Consider the following 8,642-nt stretch of genomic DNA (forward strand, 5'->3'; position numbering starts at 1 on the left):
CCCTTTCTGTCCTTCCCTTTATTGTATCCAAAAAATGTGGCAAATTCAATATTGTGGTTGGCTAGAGCAAAGGCTTACACTCATATTTTCTTCCACTGGGTCACATATGTCTCTGTGAAGCCCACATAGGACATAGTTGTGGGCTTAAAGGGAAATTCACCACCTAGTCAACTATCCTGTGTCAAGATCCTTGGTTTGGCTCTCATTTTTGAGTTTGTCAGCCTAATATAGGCCACAAGTGCCCAGCTCATCAGATTATCCATGCATATAACATGGTCATGGTCACCACACTTTCATCAGACCCAATTTAAAATAAATGTCAACACCTGAAGGGGCTACTGAGATCTCTACAACATTGGTTCTCAAACTTAAGCATGCATCAGAATAACCTGAAAATGCTATATTCACAGAATACACTCCCTGGCCCTATCCCTAGAGTTTCAAATTTAGTAAGTGTGGGATGGGCCTGAGAACTGTATTTCTAATGAGCTCTTGGTGCTGATGCTGCTGGTCCAAAGAGCACAGTTTGAGAATCAATGCCCAGAATAATGAGTCATTGATTGTGGAGGGTCAGTAACATTGCACTTGGGATCTTAAATTTAAACTCAGTTTCTCTCTATTAGCAGAGTGGAAGGAAGAGAAACCATTTTCTCCCTCTCAAAGACTCATCAATTTCTACCTTGTTCCTTAAGATGGACACCTCCACTATTTGGGAAGACCAGTATTGGGAAGACAGCTTCTACCATATCCTCCATACCTTCCTTTATTTGCTCTTCCCATCCCAACTTTAGCACTCTGTGAGAAGAAAACTAGGCAGTGAGCAAGCCTAGCTCAGCATCCCATTTGGCTTTTTCTCTGCGATCTGCCTGCCCAAAGCAAGCTAGCATTTACTGCTTCTCCAATCTACAAACTTCCTGAGGCAGGTTCTGCACTTTGGGAAGCCTCGTGAAGGAGAGAATTAGGACCTAAGGTATTCTATCCATCTTGTTGACTACAAGCATCTTCATAGCTCTTTCTCCTTTGGTAGGTTTCAATGTCTAGACTTGGAGTAAGACTAAATGTAAGACTAGTCTGATTCTGGCTGCTGGTCCTAGCCATTTTTTCCCCTATTAGGCTTTCACAAAAAGTCTAAAATTTTTTATTACTAAGTCCCGTCTATGCATTAGTTGATTCATAGATAGGAGAGTGCAATTAGCACCTTAGAATCCTTGGTGAGACCTTAACCAAACAGTATCCTCTGAGTCAAGGGTGGAAAATAATACCTACCACTCAAGAGGTTGCTGTAGAAATTAAATACAATACTAGCCACAATAAACAGTAATATAATAACTAGCACATACTAGACACTCAAAAGATAGTGTGGGTTTCAAAAACTTTTCTCAGAAAGCTCTCTTGTCCTGTAAGCCTGTATTTGCAGGAAATCTCCCAAAAGCAGAATTTGAGGTCATTGTTGCAAATAGGGTTGCTTTCCAACTTCGAAGGGGAATCATTCTGTGGATGCAGCTTATGGGTATACATTTTATAGTTCATATAACTTTCAGATTTTATATTCATTGGCTTATGAATAAAGCTAAAGATTTACAATGAGGTGATGCATGTAGGAATCTTGTACCCAAGGCTGGCTGCGGGAAAGCCTATATTTGCACATCTCTGTTTTCACATTGTGTACATATACATGCACACACACAATTTTTAATAAGGAACCCAACTCTCCCCAACAACAGCTACAACAACAACAAAAAATCTTAACACAAAGCTGAATACAAAATGAAGCCAACAGATGTACCTTTAATAATGCTTCACTAAATAGCTTATAGCAAATTTCTTTTTCTTAAGCTAAAGAATAGCAGGAAATTTTGCAGATCATCTCCTTTAACTCCTTAAGGGCCTTAAAACCCAAGGCATTAAGCAAGAAAGATCGGTGTTTAGTTAAATCATAACCAAGCCTCTTTGGTCTCCAAACATTATCCTGAGAATCACAAGGCCATTCCCAGAGATAATATTCAAAGCCATTTTTAAAATCTCCCCTCAAATAGAAAACTCAAAGGCTATTGACACATTTTCCATTTTACTGTGCCTGCTGCTCAAACTAAAAAAAAAAAAAAATTGATACCAAGACCTGTTGTTTCTTTAAGCAAACTCAACAGTATAAAGATAAAATGAAGGGTATGGCCCTCACATAACCTATAATAAAGAATATTGGAAAACTGGCATGGCAAGTGACAGATAATGAAATATAATAACAATAGTTCCTTCCTCTGTCCAAGAATGGAGGAGGTAACAGTCCTTCACTAGCATTAGCTCCTTTAGGTCTTATGACAACCATGTGACATATGAATGGCAGCTACTGTTTTCTTTTTACAAATGTGAAAACTGAGGCTCAGTTCGGGTAGGTAAGTTCCAGAGTCATACAACTGAAGTGGCAGAGATAGGCTAAGTATGCAGCCATCTTACTTTTAATCTAGGGCTCAATGATCTTATCTGAATAATTAGATTCTCCTGGTCACATATATAACCATATCTGACCTGACTTTTTAGCCCAGAGGACTGAGTTCTTTGGATTTTGCTATCTCATGTTCTACATGTCAGGAGCATGATTTCTATTAGAAGATCTCAATGGATTATGTGCAACTCACTGAAAAACTCATGGAGTGATGAGAAAAATATGAAATTTGCAGTCAGAAAGACAAGAATTCCAAACTCTTTTAAGGTTGCCATGGAAATTAAATGAGATAATGTATGCCAAGGGTCTAGTGGGGCATGCCACAGGCATTCAATAAGTTAGTTACTTTTTTTCTTCTGGTCATTAAGTAATATCTTCATTCTAAGCTGAGAAAGTAGAGTGCAGAGTAACTGACCAGTGGTTTTAGACTTATTTTGAGACATACTGGGCAAAAAAGAAATGCTAAATTTAATGTTCAGTTGATGATGGCTTATCTTAAAGATAAATGGGTCTATAAAGAAATCGTTACACACGTTTTTTAAAAAAAAAAAGATAAATGAGACTAATTTACCACATCATAGCTAGGTTTATTTTTCTCTCCTAGGCAAGAGAGCATTAGATGTTTGAAAAAAAAGGACACTTTCTAAGAATCCAAGTCAATATAGAGAGCTTGTATAGATTGTGCCACCAATTCTAACAAAGCAGTAGAAAATATGTGACCCTGAAGGCAAGAGTTGGCCTAAGCTACCCAACCTATCCTCCTGGGGACTATAAGCTATGTCTAAATGAATGTGTGGACACTGGCACCAAAAATATTCTTTCCATCTTGGTGAAAAGTAAAGAATTTTAACTGTATTTTATATGTACTAAACAGCTTGGTTTTATATGTGAAATTTACTTAATCATTCAAAGACAATGGTTTTTTCATCTCTGATTATAAACTTGTGTTTAACAATGCTTTTTCGGAGAATCTTCTAATTCTTCATTAGTATTTTAACCCCTAACTCATAGGTGATATAGCAGCGTCAGAAAAATAAAATGTATGCCAGAGTTTGGCAGATAGTTGGGGTATAATTTTATTCCAACCTTTAGGGTGAATCTTTATTTCTGAATTGTTCCGATCATAACATTTGATCAATAAAAGGAGGAATTACTTACAGTGTGTAATTCTTTTCCCTGCAAAGGGGTGGCTGATGTCCCCACTCACTCATTCATTTCCTGTATATCTGGCGTGTTATAGATACCTGTTATAGATACTGAGGATTCAAAGTTGGTAAATATATTGCCCTTGCTTTCAAAGATTTTCATGGTCTATTAAGAAAGAGAAATGCATAAGAATATAATTACAAAGCAATATGATAAACCTTACATGGGAGATGAGAACATTGCTCGTTATTAAGAAGAGGTAGACTTCTAAAGTTAGGCGTTGGAGGACTAATATCCGGGGAACTGCTCCTAAATCTTTGAGCCTTGTTTAATGGTAGAGAGTTTTCAGAGGGGGAGATTGGATTGGCTCAGGAGGTAATGACATGCAAAAGAAGCTTCTGTTTCTTTCTCTGTCACCCTATTCTTGCACTACTGAGGTGAATGAGTTGGGACTAAGTTTTCCAGCCTAGAAGGTACCATGTTTCTTGAAGCTGAACTGTTTTCCCTATGTGTGGTGGGAAATGGTCTATATAGGCAGAAGTCCCAATAGACGGGGATACTGGAATATAGACATGTATTTAAGGAAATTTTAGTGAAGTCCTAGTTAATTGCCATGTGAATAGAGACAGATTTACACAAGGGCATAACTGAGATTATTTACTAAGTTCCTTGATAGCTGTTTCTTAATATATATTCTGTTTATGATGTAACAATCTATTTGTGGATACTGACCACTCAGTAGAAAACTTCAATCAATTGCATATTTTGGAAGGAGAACCAATTTTTTTCTAAGTTGAGCTAATGTCTTATATTTCTAAAGGAGATCTCGTGTGATATATGTCTTCTAAAATAATAATACCTCAAAAGAGGGTGCCCAAGAAAATTCACCGAGGGCAGAAACACACCTATTTTACTTACTGCTCTCTCCTTAGTAAGCAGTATAGCATTTTCCTGTATATGACAGAGGCTCAATAAGTATTTGTTGAATGAATGAATTAATGAAGAGTGCCATAGTAACAGATGATTTATGTTTGAAGGATAAAGGACATTCATCTTGGAATTAGAAAAAGTGGACACATTCAGTAATTTCTCAGGCTTAACTCAGGAACACTATCTTGATTTCTAGTGTTATAGTGAGGTTATAATAGACTTTATCATTAAAAGAAAAATTCACTCCCCAGGACTAATGCATATTGGAAGCATTTGCCAGTGTTCTTTCTAGTAGGGCTTATTGGTATTTATTTCTCTCTTTTCTGTTTATTAATGGAGGAGTCACAGTGTGATTTACCTATAGCTAACTGTCAGATCAACCTTGGACTAACTGCAGGGAAATTTAAGCAATATATTGTTTTGCATTTGTCATCATTATTCTTTGAAATTGTACAAAAGGTGTACATGAATAAAGGAGATTAGCAATTTTGTCTGAGATTCTCCACGGAAGAGGAATTCTGTTCAACTTGAAGGACTGTCAGAGCTAAAGAGAGATTTCTCTAAAATAGGAATAAGGCAAGAGAGCAGGGTGATTGGCCTCAAGGGGGCACCTAAGAGGCTTCATTTGCTTACATGCTGTCATCAGTAAAGGACAAAAAGCACCAATTAAAGCCTGCAGGCATAAAAAGTCATCTCCCAAGTTCAAAATCTGTGACTAGTATGGATATAGGAAGTGATGGGGAAGCTAGAACCAGAGGTTGTATTATAGAACCTACCGTCTAAGCAAGAAAATAACCTTATTCTTCAAGTATAAATTGGACCAGCTTGGAAGACAAGATGAGGTGAGTCAGCAGAAAGTGCAAACAGTCTCAATTTAAGACATGACAATTAGGCATTTTTGGGTAATGGGAACCAAATCAGATCAACACTAACAAAACCCAAATGCAGAAGACAAGGTAAGTGAATTGTTTCAGTTTTCCTTTCACATGGATCAGAATTTGACTTCCTTTTATTAGCTAAAAGGATCAAATATATTTTTTCCAGACCAAAGAAAGCAATCCATGTCTCATGCAGCTGTCATTCAGCATTAATCCGGTACAGGCATTGTAATTCACTTTGAGTTTCACTAGAATGGTTGTTAAGCATTTAAAAGGAAACATTAAAGGAAAATCCTTTAAACAGGATTTTACCCCAACTCTTTTTAGGGTTACAGATGTGTTCTAATCATCAGTTGATCACTATTGACGCTAACCTCTGTGAATCAGCAATAAGAAAAACAGGTAGAATCTCCTCTTGTAATATCATACTTTATTTTGAGAAAGATTCTGAAATCTGCAGTAGAAACAGGGTTGAAGCAACAAGAACATGGCTTTCCTGAAACATATGAATTTAATTCACATGACTATGAATTTAATTAATATCATACTGCCAGTTGCTAGCCTCTGAACTTTAAATCTTCCTCCTCTCTTTAAACTCTTTAAACTTCCTCCTCTCCTTAAAGCTGTTTTGAAATGTTATTTTACCACATGCCACACTCATCCTCCAGATTTGATTAGTTTTTGAGCTGGCTACTGATATTATGTGATTCGGGTCATATGGAAATGTTACTTTTTAAGTACTTAAGAGCTCACAGATTCTATGAAAGCTTCTGTTCTCCTTTTTCTGGGTGGCAGATGAAGAAAAAGAAGGAGTGAGGAAATAGCTAATAAATTGCTTTAAGTCAGACAGAGGAGATGATCTAAAGGGGGTCTAGAAAGAAATAAAAAATAGTTAATTGGATTGAAAAAGAATGATAAAAAGTTTAGGCAGGTTGTAGAAAATAGTCTGTGCCAGACAGCAATAAATCTGATTGAGAAGGATGGGAAATCCCCAAAGCAGTGATGACTCAGATCAGGGCTTTGAAGAAAGAGCCAGGATTTCTTACATCTGACCAGGAAGACTTCAGGAAGATGATGGCAAAGCAATTAGGGAGAAAAAGAGAGAGAGAGGGAGGGAGAGAGAGAGACTGAATGAGGTAGAGGAAAGCTGTGGATTTAATTAATATTACAATGGGGGCAGAAGTCCGGTCAGTTACTAAAGCAGTATTAAGGCAGTGCCAACTGAGACCATTGGGTCAATAGATCCAGACCTATTACCTGGGGTTTTCACACTGATTTAATTGACTTCTGAATGGTAGGAATATTGGAAAACATTAGTCCAGTTCCACCATTCTGCAGATGAAGAAACTGAGTTCAGTAGTGGTTGAATGACTTATTTAAAGATGGCATGATTCCAGAACAGGAAATTACAAGCAGTTGCTTCAGGACTAGACCCAGATTTCCTGACTTCTGATTAGCATCCTTGCCATCGCACCCTGCTGCCAACTGAAGGGGAGAAGACATTGCAAAACAAAAAACAAAAAAAAATCATGTACATTCTCTGTGCCTCATTTGACCAATATGAAAAATGTGTATGATGCAAGAGATAGCATAATATATAGTTAAGAGCTTAGTCTCTAGAGTGAGAGTGACTGCATTTCAATCCTGGCTCTGCTCTGTTATGTTAGGTATGTTTCTTAGCCTCTCTCTGCCTCAGCTTCCCCATTCGTAAAATGGAAATAATAATAGTACCCTGGCTACAAGGTTGTTATGAGGCTTCAGTGAACTAGTACCGGTAAAGCTTTTAGAATTAGTGACTCACTCTTCTCCCCCAACAAGCTTATTCACTGCTTTAGGTATTTGTCCTTTGAAATCAGATTTATGGTTTACTAAATGTGATCTAATATTATATGTAAACTCATATGACCATGGTTTGCATCATTCATTTAGAAATCAGAAACTGCTTGGACTTTTATACTGGGTAAAGTGCTTTGAGATCCTTATTAAGAAAACTTTGTAGAAATGAGTAGCTATAATCATTACAGCAATAATAGCAATTCTGAAGAGTTTATAGTGCAGCCAAGGTACTCTGGAAATTTCTCTGAAGTCTCTTTCCTCTTGTAAGAATAATTTTTAAAAAAAAACTCTTTCTCCACTCATCATGTCCTGCTTCCTCAATGCTATGTCGCATCTCCTCCCTCCCTCTTAACTGATACTTGGAAAGCTCTCTGCACTCAGTTTAATACCCACCAGTCTGACCTCTTCCTACAGCTTCAAACCTCACTACTTTCAAATTTCCCCCAGGGAGGCAGCTTGAAAATCAAAACTTTATCTTAAGGATGTCTCTTCTGCCAGTGTTTTGGTGAAGAACAGATGAAGATAGTCCCTTGATACTTCAGAGCCAGAATTGAAATAGCAACAAGATTTATGGCTGCAATTGCTATTTCTTCCTCCACACCAAGCCATTGACTATTTCGGTTAAGCAGTTACATCAGGATTTGGGATTTTGAAGCTCTGCTGGGAGAGTAAAAAATTAAAAAGGAAATGGGTATAGTTCAGACCCCAAGCTAGCTCTTAAGTGAGGGTAATCAGCAAGGATGGTAGAAAAAGAAATAGGATATAATGCCCACCTCACCTCAGTTGCCCAAAATTTTACCATAGCATCTTTATTTTTTTCAGTTTTAGCCACTTGGGGCTGGTTCTATGTGTCATATGTTGCCTGAAACACACACAGAAAAACTGGTATCTTTTTTTTATCCTTCCTGCCAGTGTATCTGACAATGCAAGATACTCAGAGGATGTAAGAGAGTGTTAGGCATGTTTATTATTCAAGTTTACCTTCTGGGGACCTCTCATCACCAGATTCCTGACCCACTTTTCAATCTCTCTGGCAGGTGCTCATCTTGAATAATTTGTTTTAGTCAGTAATGGAAAATTGACACTTACAATTAACTTCTGGGCGAGATTAGGTCACTCTTCAGGATATAGATAGACTCATCTGTATCCTGAAGAGTGACCATAAAAGATGCCTAAATGAGGGCTGAGTCTTTTTTTCTAAATTAATCATCCCTTATGATACCAATTGTTTCTCTCTATTTCTGGAAGAATACAAATTTAATACATTCTGTCAATAGCAATTCCTAGATATTAAAACGTTAATTACTTTGTTATATCAGCTTCTGCTCAGAAATCATCTTTAGAGGATAAAGTACTAAATCCTCAGTTAAGCATTCAAGGCCTTCCACAGAATGCTCCAACTCTCCATT

The 8,642-nt window shown here is 37.3% G+C and overlaps 1 protein-coding gene across 3 annotated transcripts in view; it reads right to left on the minus strand.

Annotated features, from left to right (window-relative positions):
* SNAP25 (synaptosome associated protein 25) overlaps positions 1–8,642 on the minus strand; it is a 78,461-nt gene that overhangs the window by 66,019 nt on the left and 3,800 nt on the right. Inside the window, exon 2 of one of the 3 annotated variants that reach the window (XM_025039941.1) lies at positions 3,602–3,699. The exons of 1 other annotated variant lie outside the window; for it this stretch is intronic. The gene's annotated coding sequence lies outside the window, so the exon portion shown is untranslated. Of the gene's footprint in view, positions 1–3,601; positions 3,755–8,642 lie in introns of all 3 variants that reach the window. One more of the 3 variants, XM_006921591.3, reaches the window with a different exon arrangement.

This window comes from Pteropus alecto, unplaced genomic scaffold (genome assembly GCF_000325575.1).
Source record: "Pteropus alecto unplaced genomic scaffold, ASM32557v1 scaffold45, whole genome shotgun sequence".
In the NCBI taxonomy this organism is placed as follows: Eukaryota; Metazoa; Chordata; class Mammalia; order Chiroptera; family Pteropodidae; genus Pteropus; species Pteropus alecto.